This window comes from Vombatus ursinus, unplaced genomic scaffold (genome assembly GCF_900497805.2).
Source record: "Vombatus ursinus unplaced genomic scaffold, bare-nosed wombat genome assembly UNPS02014923.1, whole genome shotgun sequence".
Taxonomy (NCBI): Eukaryota; Metazoa; Chordata; class Mammalia; order Diprotodontia; family Vombatidae; genus Vombatus; species Vombatus ursinus.
This window is the reverse complement of record NW_020954701.1, coordinates 937,063-953,973: the sequence shown is the minus strand read 5'-3', so window position 1 is coordinate 953,973 and position 16,911 is coordinate 937,063. Positions and strand designations below refer to the sequence as shown.

Sequence of the window (16,911 nt, the reverse complement as noted above, 5' to 3'; positions counted from 1 at the left end):
ATATGAAGATGTGCTTTCTTTAACAAAGACCTTGTAGAATGAAGTAAGGACTAGTCTCCCAGTGAGGTCTATTCCATTCTGCTTGGATTTCTTCTTTTATTTCCCTTCTTTCTTAACCAGCTCAAGGCTTTCACATTCACCCAGTGTGTGGCAAAAGAGATTACAAGGGCAAATCACACACTTTCTGGATCTCAGTTTCCTTATCTGAAAAATTAGGATGTCTGACTAAATACCCTCTACCTTTTGATAAAATTCAGACTTCTGGCTCTTAATCTATAGCCCTACTCTCCTACATGAACTTGAGTACTTAGAATTTTAGAAAAAATTGGAATATTCTGCGTTTCTACATTCTTGTCTTGCCATCTTTGGTGCCTTTTCTCATATCCCTCTCCTACTCTCCTTTATTTGAAAGAGTTCCCTCCCCTCATTTCCATCTGTCTCTGCTTTCTGAGAAAGGCAGTGCAGTACAGTGAAAAGAGGCTCAAGCTTAGATAGACCTGGGTTTAAACATCACTTTTGATTCTTATCAGTTTTACTACTATAAGCTATGCAGTTAACTTCCTTGAGTCTTAGTTTCCTCACCTGTGACTTGAAGATAATGATACACATAGCGCCTATCTCATAGGGTGACTATGAGAAAGTTTGTTTTTTTTTTTTTTTTACAAAACTCTGTTATTTAAATGTCTATCATCATCATCATCATTATCATCATTCTTTCAAGGCTCATCTTAAGTGCTACTTCCTCCATTTTCTCCCTGACCTTATGAAGGGAAAGCAATCTCTACTTAAATTTTTCATAAGTTTTGTCTGTACCTCTTCTTTTAGCCTATTCCTCCTGTCTTGGATATTTGTGAACCTTTACCTCCTTGGGTTAGATTATGAACTCCTTGAGAGCAAGGTCTGGATCCTATCTTTCTATCCCCAATGCTTCACACAGTCTCATGCAAAGGAGATGCCTAATAAATATTTGCTGAATGGAATTAAATAAATCACTTGTGATGAGCATATTTACCATCTGAACCTAAACATTAAGGCTATAGTGAGTTTGAAAGGAGTTACAAAACTACACCCTAAAGTAAATTAAATATTTACTATGTTTGAACCAGTAATTTGCTTTGCAAATCCTCCCTGGAAAAAAATAGCTAGTGCAAAAGTAAACCCTCTTTTTAGTATGTTCAAATTATAAAAGATTCCAAGTTAGTAGAAGAGAGGGACAGTCCAATATAAAAAGTGAGCTCTGGACTGGGAACGAATTCTGGCCCTGGTTTTGTCACTCAGATTATGAATTTAGGTGAACATGCAGGAAAATATCATGTTTGCGCACTTGTGATGCTCTAGTCACCACACATTGTAAGAAAGGGGAGTTATGGAGGCAAAGGTTATTTGAGAAGTCCTGGTGAGAAAAAAGATAGGGCATTCAAATAATTTAAGATATACCCAGTTTATTGTGGAAAGCAGAGAGAAAAACCACTTTCCTTTTTCCTAACAAGAACAATATGATTTATTTTAGCCACACAAACCCTTAGATACAAAGTATCTCTCCTTGATGGAATGAGACCAATGTTTGCTAAAGCAGGATACTTGTTGAGAATAACTAAGTGTGCTTTCAACTCCATGTTAGGCCTTGATTCCTAAATGAACTAGTCTACTTCACAGCATGTCTTTGAAATTATTCAGTCACTTTGCATTACCCCTTTCACTCTTCTAGGCAATCCAAATCAATCTACCAGTTTTTAAAACCAAAGATTAGATCCAATTAGAATTCATTAAATAGACATGCATTTGCCTAATTATAATCATAGCCCACTATCACCACCACATGTTTTTTTTTATATAATACCTCTGATAAACAGAAAAATGGAATACATGGAATCAAAGAATCTCAGTGTCAGAAGGGAGTTCAGAGGTTATCTAATAAAAAACCTATGCCTGAACAGACTTTCATTTCTAATAACCTCAGTAAGTAGACAGTCTTTGAATGAAGACTGTAGTGATGGATAACTTATCTTCCTAACCCTAACCTAGTCCATTGCACTTTTTTTCCTCCTAATGTTTCAGAAGTTTTCTTTGTATTAAGCTAAACTCTTTCTCTCTGAAACTCCTATTCATTGTTCCTAGTTCTTCCCACTGGGGCAATTAGAAAAACCAAAGCCACTTTTCCCAGGACAGGGTTTTTGAGGATAGGTATTCTGTTTTTGTGCCCCATCCCTTAAGCTTTCTCTTCTTCAGGTGAAACATTTTCCTTTGACCTACTTTTACATGTCAGTTTCTAGATATCTCACCATCCTGGTTGCCACTCTCTTTCTAAGCTTCAAGGGTCTACTTTTTTATAGACTGAAACACCTTAGTATGTAGATATTCATGGTTGGTTATGGTCTAATAAGCCTTCCCCCACTTAGGTAGGCTGGTTTTCAGATGAAAGATCCCAAACCCATTACTGGGTCCATACCCTGAAGCTTTCCAGTTTTGCAAAGCCTGAAAGAGCTTGTGCTCTCTGAGGATCCAAGGCTGCCTCCATACCTATGAGGCATCATCTAGGACCTTAACAGAGGTTCAATATTGCAAAGATCTGTGTTTTCTTAATGTAATAGAGGATTAAATGATTATTTTTAACCATAAAAGCAAGCATTTATATAGTACTTTAAAGTTTATGAAGTACTTTACATATGTTAACTCATTTGATCCTCACAACAATCCTGTGGGAAGGGTGCTATTATCTCCATTTTACAGATAAAGAAACTGAGGCCTAGAGAGATTTAAGTCAATCAGCTGGGTCACCCAGCTAGGGAATGAACAAGGCAGGATTTGAAATCAGGCCTTCCTGACTCTGAGTCCTGCTCTACATCCACTACACACCTACTTGCCCGTGTACTATCTCTACCCCCGAATCTGTAACATTTAACTCCCCGTTTAATGATATGTCCTAAATACAAATTAGGTAGGGCCAAATAGAAACTTTGAGATTAATTGCCACATGTGTTCCCCTTTTCCTTGTCTCCCATCACCAATTTTAAGATTTCTCAGGAAAAACGAGTGTTTAAAAGATCAACAGGTATCTAAATACATTTTCTCTTCTGATAGCTTCACATTATTTCTTATGCCTTTCTCGTATATGTTGGGTAATGTGAAGTGTTGGGATATGGCACTCTATTAAGGGAATTTTACTGAAGCAGGATACTTGTTGAGAATAACTAAGTGTGCTTTCAACTCCATGTTAGGCCTTGATTCCTAAATGAACTAGTCTACTTCACAGCATGTCATTATTGTAATAATGCAAAAGTAATCACAGTTGAGGTAGGGTGGTTCTTTGGAGCAAAGGGTTCATTAGGTTTTTGCAAAGAGACAGTAAGTGGGAAACAGTTATCAAAGCTACAAATAAAAGGACAAGCATCACACACTTGTAATGTGGAGAGAAAACTTTAGGGCCACTCATGAGTATTTTCAGTCCTACCGATATATACAGATAATGCCTCTATTGGTGATGTCATGTTGGAGTATGAAACATGACAACCCAAAGATACAATACCTGAACTGAAGAACCTGAAATAAGCACACATTATATATTCAGTGGTAGAAGTTTAAAATAAACTAACAAATAACTGTTTGGAGAAGGGAAATAATCTTGAATTATTTATACATTTACTCATGTTTGGTACTCTGTTGCTGTCATGATGGTCACCTTTCTCTTTATTCTCACTCCCACTAGAACTATAGCATTAGCCTACTAATATGTTTTGAATTTTCACACAAAACCTATGACTCCCGCTCCAGTTCCTTACCTCAGCTAGAAAGATCTGCATTTTGGTCACACCTCTCTTTTTGCTCAAAAATTTTCAGTGGCTACCAAATACAATTCAACCTTTTTTATCTAGCATTCAAGGCTCTCTACAATCTGGCACTATACTCAGCCTAATTAAAGTACTCTCTGTCCCTGGAGGCAGCTCCCACTTTCCTACTGCCATGCCTTTGCTCCTGCCTTTATTTATACTAAAATGGCCTTCCAAGTCCTCTTTCCTTGTGTATTCTAATTGTCTTTTTCTATTATACATTTTTGAAAGTAGCAGTTGTATATAATCTGTCTTATCTCACACACATCACCTAGCATAAGATTCTACATACAGTGGGCACTTAATGATATTTAATTGAACTGAATTAACTTCATCATAAAAGAATGAATCTTGCTCAACATCAATAATTTTTCTAATGTCAAGACATGGGTAATTCCATTTTCACCATCTAAACTTGCTGATTGTTTAAGGTTTTACAAAAGCCTGTACTTGGCCTTTTTAACTTGAGTAAATTAGACTTCTTTCAATGTTAGGATAAATTAGTTCCTTTGTAAACCTGCCTTTGTGGTTTTAAGCAGTTTTGTACTGTAGAATTTATAATCCAGATTTTCAGTAAAACAGGGTGGAGGGCTGCTTTTCTCATTTTACTCTTAATGGCAATGATTTACTTAAGGAACCTCAGAAAGGAAATAAAAACATTTCCATTTTTGTGTAAGAGGCAGTTTCTATTCATTAAAGTCACATAATGCTAGAAATAATGATAAATGAAGGAAGTGATAGTCACCTCAAATGAACTATAGACTGTAGTAGATGAAAATGATGAAATATTGAAAAAATTTAGCCGTCTCTGAGTTTCTCTGCTCTGACTTCCATTCCCTTACTCTGCCCCCTCAATAAGCAACTAAATGAGTCAAAGCATTCATAGAACTGGAGAACTAGATCGCTCAGTCCAACCCCCTCATTCTGCAGAGGAGGAAACTTGGCAAGTAAAATAACTTGCTTGAGGTCAAATAAGCAATAAATGGAAGAGCTTGAACTAGAAAGAACCCAGATCTTTCCCTAACAACTAAGTGGTGTTTCTATTTTGTATTCAATTTATGCTGTATATATCTCTCTTTGTACATAGTTATTTGTGTGTTGCCTCCCTCTGCCTCTCATTAGATTGTGAATTTCTTGAGAGCAGAGATAGTTGGTTTTTTGGTTTTGGGTTTTTTTTTTTTGCCTTTCTTTGTATCCCCAGCACTTAGCATAGGGCCTGACACACAGTAGGTCCTTAATAAATACTTTTTAACTTGACTTTTATTATATTATTTAGCCCCAATGGAAACCTTCTTATTCCAACCCCACTTTATACCAAGCCTTGCTCTGGGAACAGTAATCAAATCCATAGGAGCATTGATGCCGGAAAGAAAATGCCATTTGACTATCCTATGTCTCTGCATGATTCTTTGACTAAAAGTCCCTTTAGGGTTCCCTATTCTCCTGTATGTATTGTTTTACCCTATTACAATATTGGCTCCTTAAAGGCAAGGCTCACTTCACTTTGAATTTCTATCTGCCACACTTAACAGTGTCTAGCATATAATAACTGCTTAACAAATACTTTTTCAGTCATTCATTCATTACTTTTAAGAAATGCAGACAGATGGAGAGAGTTATCACAGAGTTTGAAGTTTTTCATATAAGTTATACAGGGCATTTCAAAAGTCTTAGTTCAGTTTTAGGCTTTAATAGCTTAGAACTGTACTAAGACTTTTGAGCTGCCCTGTACTTTGTTAAACCCCAGTGTTGGGCATTCAAAGGTCATGTTTGTAAGGTCAAAATGTAAGGGAAAGGGACTTTATAGAATAAGTGGGAGTTCTACAACATTCCTGAATGAACATTATTATTCAGAATTAATTATAACGGGTGTTCTAAAACCAATGGCAGGGAGTTCACTTGCCCTTGACATAATCAATATTCTGTCTTTAAAAGACAGTAAGTCCCTGAAACTTGAGTGTACACCAATGTTTATTGAGCTCCCATTTTGTACAAATCGCTACAGAAGGACAGAAAAAATAGCAGACATGCTTTCTGAGGACATAAAATATTCACCTAGATAATGAATTGAGAACTAAAGCAGCATAAAAGTGCAAACGAAACACATAAATTCAGAAGACGAACAATACACAGTCATTGGAATGAAACAATATGCTGCCATTTAGGGATGGGTTCCTGCTGTGTTCTCACTAAATCTGTAAATAGATTCTATCTGCATGTTATCCCTCACATTGATCCCCTTTTTTTCTACTCGAATGATCACCTAGTTCTGGCCTTCATCAAACCGTCTGGGTTCCTATAATAGTATACCTATTGTTTCAAAAATTTTCTCCTCTCCAATCAATCAACACACATTTATTAAGGATTTAAGATGTGCCAGGCACCATGTTAGGCCTATCAGTTATCCCTAATTCTTTTCATATGACCAACCCAAATACAAAACTATATTCTGCCCCCATATGAAATAGTGGTATGTCTGCCCCAGGAAGGGCACTGTGTAATTCTGGTCAGTGTAACTCTAGAAAGACAGAAGAGAACCAGAGAAGATTTGGAGAAGGTCAAGGAAGAACTTTCAAATGGGGATAGATTTTAAAAATAGGAAACTACCCTAGATAGATAAAATCTAGAAAGATTATATTAGAGGTTTTAATTTTTTTAAATGGACATTCTTCAAATCCTATAATACAAGATTTATCAAATTTTAGAACTACTAGAATCTTAAGAGACCACAGAGTTTAAAATCTTCCTATTATAGATGAAGAAGCTGAGGCCTGGAGAAGCTTGGAGATCTATTCAAGTTTACATAATTAGTAGTAGAGACAAGGGTAAACCCATGTTTCCCCATTCCCAGCTTTGTGTATATTCAACTACACCAAGCTGCCTACAACTAGTAGGAGGAGGGAGAAAGTATGTGAAATGTGAAAGAAAATAATAAAGAATAATTATGATATAACAATTAATAATAATAATGGGGCAGGAAGGTGGCACAGTAGATAGAGTGCTGAGCCTTGAGTCAGGAAGACTCATCATTCTGAAGACTCAATCTGACCTCAGATACTTACTAGCTGTGTGACCCTAGGCAAATCACTTAACCCTGTTTTCCTCAGTTTCCTCATCTGTAAAATGAGCTGGAGAAAGAAATGGCAAACTACTCCAGTATCTTTGCCAAGAAAACCCCAAATAGGGTCACAAAGAGTCAGACAAGACTGAAAAATGACTCAATAACAACAGCAATAAATAATAATAATGATGATAATAGAGGGAAAAAAAAAACTTGGTGTACTTACAGATTTTTTTTAATCCCACAGGGAGATAAAACTGGAAACAAAAGTAGGTACATGAAAGTTTAGATAAATTCATGGATAATTAATGCACAGTATGCTTTTAAATGAATTTAGGGATTTGGGGGGTATATCTCAAATGATAGAGAAATCAATTTCATAGTCTCTTAAAGCACAGTAAGTCACTACCATCCTTAGAGACAGAACACTAGGTTTAGCGGACCAGTGATATCATTTAGTGTGACAAATCTCGTGACTTTAAGATGTGTTTTTCAAAACAGAATTCCTTGAAACTGCCCTACATATATACCTATTGAATGAAAGGAAGGGAATAGGTTGGATTGCATTTGAGAAGTTATGTAGAATTTTCAACAATGCCAAGTTACACTGACAGAATAATTCATCATTTCATCACTAAGTTTCTCCTGGTGTGATTCAGCATCTTCTGTCTTTCTTTGTCACTATGGAAGTGAAAGAGTGCTATATACCACAGAAGTGCATTTTGTATTTTCCTTTGATCAAGGGTTGCCATGGCCCAAAATTCAACTATAGAGCTACTATGTCCACACTTATATCCGTAGATTGACAATGAGCTGGGCCCATATTTGAATTGGATGAGGAGAGTGGGTGGTATCACATTTGGGAAGTCCCCGATGTTTATACTGATAACAAATTTCTCCCTGAAACAAAGGCCCATCTTTTTAACATTATTAACATTTTTTTCTGGTGATGTTTATGGCTGCAGGTCAAGGGATATCACCACTGTAGGTTCCCAAAGAGAACCACATGGTGGATGTGAGTAGGCTGTACTATATTGTCATTGAGAAATTAATAGGAGAAGTACCATAAAAGATGTCTTTGGGGTGTGTGACTGTGTCCACTAACATCTTCAGGGCCCGCTGCTACTGTTTATTATCTCTGGAAGTGCAATGGCTAGAAAGCCTCTTCTTAGCTGGGAGAGCTACAGTTCTTCTAATGTACAAAGGCTTTAAGCACCACAGTGTAGCCAATAAAAGCCAGTGGAATACCTTGTGATTGTTGTTAAATGCCCATATCTGGTGCTAAGTCTATGGTCCCAGACAACTCTCTGACCTTCAGTAGGGTGAGGAAATTCTTTTGAAAGTCTGTTATATTCCTAACTGGGATCCTGCATCACCAAAGCCCATTTTATGTACTCTGCTTAAAAACACTCATAGGATCCGTGTGGAAACTGGGGTACTGAGGTCAGCCTTTCTCCCAAGATTCTATTCATTGTTAAAAGAAATAGTATAAGAGGACAGAAGAAAAACTAGGTGAAGCAGCCAAGGCTTTCACCCTCTGCATTCCTGCCTTGTTTTTTCATGTTTTAGTGACATAATTTTACTACTGTTTTTTTTTTTTGTTTGCCTCAGCACAAAGGTACTCTTTATTTGCATACAGTCTTCCCTCTACCCATCCTCCTTGTGCTTTCTCTCTTCCTTGGCTTCAGTATACTCTGATTAAACATCTTGCACATGCTACATTTGTCCTCAGAGGTCTGACAGTAAGACAACAAACAACTTTCCAGAAGGTTCATATCTCCTATTAAGAGAATAAAATGGAAAATTTTCAAGCTGCAGTTAGAAATGAAGAAGAACCCTAAGTGGAGAAGGGAAAAGGATTTCTGTAAGTCTTTCTCCATTTCACAGGGCTGGCATATTTAATAGAAGAAGATGAACGGACCAAGGTACTTTATCCAAGAGGGAATTCTATCATTTGACACCTCTGGCTCTCCAAAAAAAGAGTCAGCTTTTAGGAAGCTCTCTCAAAACAAAGAGCAGTGGTTAGGCAGTTTATTTTAGCTTGTAATCTTCTGGGCAATGTATTTTGCCACTGAGACAAGCCTGGGTTAAAAATATAGTTACAAAGGGGCCATAACACAGTACAAGCTTACCACCCACTCGGAAATGGAACATCTATTTAGGGTAAACCCACAGTGCTTCAATGGATTAAGGATAGTTTCTCTCCTAGCAGCAGTATACAACAGGCTCCATTTCTCTCAAGAAACATGGTAAACTTAAACTTCCCATGGGTTTCTTACAAGCAAGAATGGTATGTAGAGAAAATTACTTTTTTATTTCTAATTTGGGATCAGTTCACTTAGGCAAAGAGTTCCCTTCAGAGATTGTCCCTATATAAGCACACCACCTGGGCAACACTAATTCAGTGAACATTAATTAAGTACCTACTATATACAGAGCGTGGCAGCAGGTTCTTAAAGACACGAAAAGTTTAGATAATATGCAGTGCATTAAAGAGGTGCTATGTGACCTCTAAGGGAGAAGGTCATACTAAAGGATCATATAACTGCCTTTCATCAACCATGAAGAAAACCTTCATCCATCATTTTCAGACTGGCCACTTGAACAATGCATATAATAGTATTCTGTACACATAGTAGGCACTCAATAGATACTTAACTAATTTAAGAGAGGGAAAATGTTCAGTTAATAGTAGCTCAGTCACCTGCTTGGAAGATACTTATTTCTTCCTGCTGAGTCCTGTCTGGGGATGCCATTTTATGAAGGGTCCCATCAATACTGACTTCGCTTCCAAGACAACTCACTTTGAATTGCTCTATTTCTTGACTGGAAGCTTTAACTTAGTGCTGGTACCTTCTTCCCAGCCTCTACCCAACTCCTTTTTATGTTTTGTCTTCTTTTAGACTGTAAAATCCCTGAGAGAAAATACTATCTTGTTTCCTTGCATTTGTATCACCATTATTTAGTATGGTATCCGGAACATAAGTGCTTGATAAATACCTTTGAATTGAAAATAAAATCAATTTAAATAAATGCCTTTATCTTTTTTTCTACACATCCATTCACAATCAAATTCCCTAAAAGGACAATGAATTTTGTTAGAGGTTAACCGAGTTTATATCAGTAAATAAGAGAGTTACTTATGATAACATTATACTCTCAGTAACCTTGGATGTATGCAAACTGTATTTTTAACTGATTATTTTAACATACCTAAAAGTTTTCCTAATAGTAACACTTCAAGGATCAATGATTGCATCAGTGTGTACATCTCCCTCACCAGTGCAGATCATGGTGTCTCTGTGAGTCTGTCTCATGAGTTGTGCTAATCAAAAAAATTCACCATTTGGTGGTCAGCACTCTGGAGATGAGCCTTCCTTAACTTGACTAGGCATGAAATTCCCTGACGGGAAAAGACTACCATCCTGCTATTAAATTCTGGGTCCAACTCTGTCCATTGGTACTGTCTTCAAGATTCTATCTTTCTCTGTCTATGACTGTATCTCTCCATCTCTCTCTCTGTCTCCCTGTCTCCCTCTCTTTCTCTTTTTCCCACCCTCCTGATGGCTGAGCTCTATAGATTACCCCTCTCACTACATGACATAATCTAAATGATAGACATTCTTTCTCCTTCGAGGTTATCCTGTGTGGGTAATTAGGTCAAATTATTTTGAGTGGTTGTGGCTCTCTTCCAGGAATCTCTGTAATATCACAATGCCATCTGCAAAGAGGAACATCTGGAAGTCTTCCTCATCCACAGGGAATCCCTCTTCAGCTTGGATTCTGAACTAGATCTCCTCTTAGACAACAAAGAATAGCCCAGGTGAGCATATATATTCCAAATTTATGCCCTTTCCTATTATGATCTTGTCAAATGAGTTCCTATTTGTTTTGACATCTTTTGAGGTCTCGAAAATAATTCTGATATATGGATGGGAGTTACTTTACTGGAAGAGAGCCTTTAAAGGCAACATTTGGCTCCACTGAATCAAATGCTTCAAAAAAATAATTAACCAACAATTAGTACAGTGGGATCTCATATTCTCATTCCTAAAGTTACCAGATGTCTTGGAAATACCAAGTCATTATATCAACCCAATTCTTAGCAGTGTCTAAATATAGGCAGAGAGTATCTCACCCAAATATACAAAGGCGTCAATCAAAGTGGTATCTTTTTTTTTCCTCTTTGCAAGATGGGAAGTAGTTATTTTTGACAGCTGGTGAGCAGTCCCAGTTTTTTTTTTTTAAATAAACCTAACAGTTGAAAACTCCTTTTAATTTTTGTTTTATTGGTTTTGTAATAAATTGTGGTAGAAAAACTATAGGTTTAGCAAGTTAAGCTTTTCCAAACTGGGAAACTAAGAATGTGTATGCTGGGTTTTCTTATCTATTTGCTTTTATTTCTAAAATCATCCAGACTGAACCTTAGGCAAGGGTCACTTACTTACCTTAAGGTCACCTAGAGGACATAGGTCATTCATGTCAAGTAACCTTTCCCTTAGCCCTGACTGGACAAATGTAAGCAACACAAAACTCTAAAAATACTACTTTAAAGAATTCCTAAAATAATCTCTCAATAACATTTTATATAAAAACATGATCTACATAAAACATAATAAAAAGAATAGATTATTTTCAACCTCATCCAGTCATAACAATTTACATTTATATATGTCACTTTACAGTTTATAAAATACTTATAATACCTAATATATTAGGTATCTTACACATTATTTGATTTGTAGAATAACCCCGTGAGGTTGTTAGTGCTACATTATTATCCACATTTTCTATAGGAGGAAACTGAAGCCCAGAGAGGTTAAGTAATTTGCTTAAGGCCACACAGTGATGGATGAAGGTCTTTCTCATAATTGGTGAAGTGTGGTTGGTTAACTTCCTTGCATAAGTGACTGCTGTACATTTTTCTTGGTAAATTCCTCTTGCAACCTCCATTTTGAGGAAAGGCCCAGGTTAGCCATTGTGCTTTACTCTCCTAGCTCTCCTGACTCTCCAGGACTCACCACCATTGCTCCGATGCCTTCCCACTATAGAAATTCCTTCATCCCTTGTGGCCTTATGGAAACTCCCTTGAGGCCCTGAAGCTCCCTTCTCCTACTGCTGAGTTCTTTCCAAACCCCCCTTTTGAGGAAGGGCCCAAGTCTGCCATCCCACATTTCTCTTCTGTCTCTGCTTCTCATTCATCACCCTCCCCCATCCTCTTTATGGATTGTCTTCCTTCATTAGAATATAAGCTACCCTTTAGGGGAGGAACCATCTTTCTTTTTGCTTACTTGTATGTCCTATGATTAGCACAGTGCCTGGCACATAATAAGAACTGAAAGAATGCTCCTTGGCTTGACTTAACATAACTCTTTTGTGGTCTACCTCTCTAATGCACTTATTTATTATTGCATTAGGTGGATTATCCTCTATCACATTTTAAGTGCCATCTCATTTAAACTTTGGGTCCACCCAATTTCCTGGTAGAGTCAACTAGGTGTTGCAGTGGCTAGAGCACGGGGCCTGGAGTCAGAAAGACCTGAGTTCAAATCTGACTTCAGACACTAACTAGCTGTATGACCCTGGGCAAGTCACTTCACCTCTGTTTGCCTTAATCCACTGGAGAGGCAAATGGCAAACTATTCTAGTATCTTTGCCAAGAAAGCCCCAAATGGGGTCCTGAAGAATTGGCCACGACTGAGCAACTCAACAGCAACAATTTCTTGGTATAACAGGTGGCAAAACCAATATTAGAACTCATGTATGTAACTGGTACAGTAGATAGAGTGCTGAATCTCAGATCCAAAAGACCTGAATTTGAATCCTACCTCAAAAATTTACTGGGTGTGTCTCCCTTCCCTCCCCCACTCCACCCCAAGTCCTTTAACACCTTTAACACCACCAAGTCCTAACAACCTCTTCAGTTGGGTCCTCATCTACAAAATAGAGTAATGACATCATCTACTTCACAAGATTGTTACAGGATCAGATGAGAAGTCAGATGTAAAGTGCTTTACAAAGTACTACATAAATGTTAAGTTATCAAAGTGTTGTTTTTTTTTTTCCCACAATACCCAATGGTGTGCTGGAGTTGACTTACAGCACAAGCCAAATCTTAAGTTGTCTGTGTGAGCATTTGCCTCAGAAATTGTCAACTGCTACAAATCAGGGCTTTATTTATTGTATTGTTGTTTGCCTAAACTTAAGAAACTAATGGAGTAAATGTTAGTAATACCAGTTAAACAAAAAAAAAATGTGTTTTACACTATTTTTTTTTCTAGAGAGCCAACTGTTAAACATTTCCCAGCACTCTCCCGACTGCCATAGTGTCTCTTGGATTCATGGCAGCAGAGAATCTTAAGAATTAGAAGGTTCTAAAGTGCTCTGACCATCCTGGTCATCTCCCTTTGGACTTGCTCCAATTTGTCACTGTCCTTGCCAAAATGACCTAGATCCCACTTCTGACATTTACTTCCTTTGTGACTTTGAAAAAGTCATTTAACCTCTTTAAGCCTCAGTTTCCTTAGCTGTACAACAAAAAGATTGAAGTAGATGACTTTCAGGGGCCTATCTAGTTCTGCATCTATGATCTTATGATTCTGTGAACTCCATACAATATTCCTGATAGGGTCTGAACTGCAGAAAATAGAGTATACAGTCATTAGGCAGTGAGTAAATCTTCCATGAAGGATTTCTATGATCTAGCATTTCTATGGTCACACTTTTGTGATCTAGAATTCCTAAGGATTGTGTATGATCTTATGATTCTATGAACTCAATATAATAACCCATATAAGGTCTGAACAACAAAAAATAGAATTCCTGGTCCTCTGGCATTAGGTATACCTTCTATGAAAGATTTTTAGAAACAAACAATGAGAATCACACAAGCTAAGAAGGCATGGATGAGTTGTGATTTGCACCATTGGAGGGAATTATCCACACTGATGAGAAAGAACCATTGAAACACTGACATTGAAGAATAATAATAAAATTGACCAACTCCTACAAATAATTAATGACTAACTTCAAATGTGAAGTAAAACATTTTTATTTTCCTTAATAAATGGAAATACTAATAGGGTGGCTCAAAATCCAAAGCTTGGGTAAATGTTCTGTAATAGTAGAACAAAAGTAAGTAACATATCAAAGAAGCTTTTGTAATATGTTCCTTAGGTTGCACCATCCAGACGGGGAATGAATATTTCTTTGATAATATCAGACACTGTACAATTTCAGTTAGTCACTTGAGTTTATAGGAAGTACACCCCTTACTAAATGAATTGTCTGAAAAACCTTGTGTTATTCTGGTCTAGTTTATTTTGGAAATGATTCACTGTAAACTCCATGTTACATATAGAGTTAAAGTATGGTACTTGATTCCTAATTTAATAGAGTTTCAAGGTTTACAGAGTTCAGCCTTCTGGATCGTTAGATTCCTTGAAGGCAAGGACTGTCTTTTGCTTCTCTTTGTATGGCTAGCACTTATCACAATGCTTGTAACATAGTAGGTGCTTAATAAATATTTGTTTAAAGACTGATTCTTTTTCATATGGCAGAGTCTGCAAACCCTAAGTATAAATGATGCTCTTTCTTTAAAAGAATTGAATGATATTGCAACCAAAAATGGAATTCAGTGGTGAGGTGATCTTAGGTTCATTTCTATGGAAGGTACTATATCTTTAATTTTAAATTTAGCATTGCTGGAGTACTATGTATTTATAAACAGTCTTGGGCATCTTAAAGGACCATATGGAATTTATCATCTTAGAGTTGTGTGACTGCTGACTGTTTTCCAGTGTAACTGTTTGCTATTGAAATCACAACTGTCACTGTAAATATTAGAACTTTCCTTCGGAGAGCTCTATTGGGTGAGAATCTGTCCAATAATGTTTAACTGGGGCAGCTGGATTGGGCTAGAATGTAGCTTTAGGAAGACAGCCAAAGAAAAAGACAAATGAAAATTTCAGAAACATAATTCTGATACAGAATATTTTCTCTGTAACAACAACATAATTTCCTTTAAATCTGTTTATAAAAGAACTACTCTAGATTTTACAAATACAATGCCAAATGGGATTTTTACTGCATGCAAAAATGAGTAGTGAATATAATTTCTATTTTAGTCTTTTCACCAATTCTGTTATAGTGAATGAAATCCACATACAAATGTTTTAAATGTAATTTCAGTATGTGCATAATGGTAATAAAATCTGCAGTTCATTATAATAACAGTTCATCTATTCAGGATAATTGCAGGGAATGGCCTTTTAAAAAATTAGTAATAATATGAATTTTTACAAGGAACAATATAGTTACTTTAAAATTCTAATCAGGTTAACAAAATGCTTATTAAAAAAAGAGAGATACCTAGATAACATGCTAGGACAGGAAATAAGAATTGCATCTATCAGTTCCAACTCCTATATGAAGCAAGAATTCCATCTTCTAATAAAACATCTTCAACGATTAAATGGTGATTAATAGATGTGGAAACAGAGCCTCTGAGATGTTAAGTGATCTCCTGAGGTCAGGCAAGTAGGTGGAATTTTGTATGTAGTGCTCAAGCATCCTTTGAGGAAGGGTATTGACAAACTGGAGCCTATCCTGAGAAGGTGGGGGGAAAGAAAACTATGGCATACCATAGCATGGGCATTAGGTAAAAGAAGAGAAGATTTAGAAAGGACATGGTAGTGGTTTTCAAATATTTAAAGGGTTGTTACATGGAAAAGATAATCCATTTGGCCCCAGGGGCCAGAACTAGAATCAAGGGATGGATGTTACAGGGAGGCATATTTCATATCAGTGTAAGGCCATCAAAAATGGAATGGATATTTCAAGAAGTTTCCCATCTCTGACGATGATCCAGGTATTTCCGTGTGTTAATCTGATCGCAATCTTAAAATAATATCCAATAATAATAGTTAACATTTATATAGCATTTACTATGTGCCAGGCACTATGCTGAGAGCTTTACAATCATTATCTCATCTGATCTTCACAACTCTGGAAGGTAGGTGCAAACACCCCCACTTTATAGATGAGGAAACTAAGGCAAACAGGGTTAAGCAACTTGCCCAGGGTCACACAACTAGGAAGTGTATGAGGCCATATTTGAACTCTTGTCTTCCTGATTCCAAGCCCAGTGCTCTATCCAATGAGCCCCGTAGTTACCTTTTTAAAAATTCACATTATTATTATTAGTTAAGGGACAAGTTAATAATATAGTGTGATTATAAGAAAGTAGAAAGGAGTCTTCTTTGCCAACAAGCCATGATGGTTACAAAAGTTCTTGACACCCCAATCCTTCCTTAAGGGCTCCTTTTCAGCAAATTAGAGCATATTTTCTTACTGTATATACAAATATAAACATTTTATCCCCTAGAATGTAAGTTTCTTAAAGCTAGAGGATAGAAGATAATGGACAGAGTGCTGGCCCTGGAGGCAGGAAGACCTGAGTTCAAATGTCACCTCAGACACCTATTAGTCATGTGACTCTGGGCAAGTCACTTAACCTCTGTTTGCCTCAGTTTCCTCAACTGTAAAAAGGAGATAATAACAGCACCTGTGCCTACCTACTTCCCAAGGTAGTTCTGAGGATCAAAGGAGATAACATTTGTAAAGCACTTAGGACACAGTCTGACACAGTATTTGCCATATAAAAGGTTATTTCCTCCTCTCCCTCCCTCTCTTAAAGAAAAAAAAAATTCCCCCAGGATTTAGCACACAAAGTAGGAACATGATAAATGTTTGTTGAGATGAATTGAAAGGAAGCATCTCTTAGCTGGAGATGTCCAGGCTATTGTCTTTCTCTTTGTTTCCTTTCAAGCTGTGGCTGTAGCTAGGGAAGTCCCGCTTGCCTTGTGCATGGGCAGCTGCAGAGACAGCCAGCATAGGTATTCAGGCCAAACTTTGGTGAAGTTCGGTAATGACAATATGCACGTCTACAGTCTCTGTGACCTATTTCTCTTCTGTAAGAAATTTACTGAGGCCCCCTCTCCTTTCTTCAAGGTCACCCTGTCT

General features: G+C 37.0%; 1 protein-coding gene and 1 long non-coding RNA gene across 4 annotated transcripts in view; one reads left to right on the top strand and one right to left on the bottom strand.

Moving 5' to 3' along the window:
• LOC114029197 overlaps nucleotides 1-10,705 on the top strand; it is a 198,187-nt gene extending 187,482 nt beyond the window's left edge. The window contains exon 4 of the long non-coding RNA XR_003567450.1: nucleotides 10,584-10,705. This is a non-coding gene — a long non-coding RNA (uncharacterized LOC114029197). The remainder of the gene's footprint in view (nucleotides 1-10,583) is intronic.
• Nucleotides 1-16,911, bottom strand: part of RPS6KA2 (ribosomal protein S6 kinase A2) — a 540,405-nt gene that overhangs the window by 187,457 nt on the left and 336,037 nt on the right. The gene's annotated exons all lie outside the window — the stretch shown is intronic.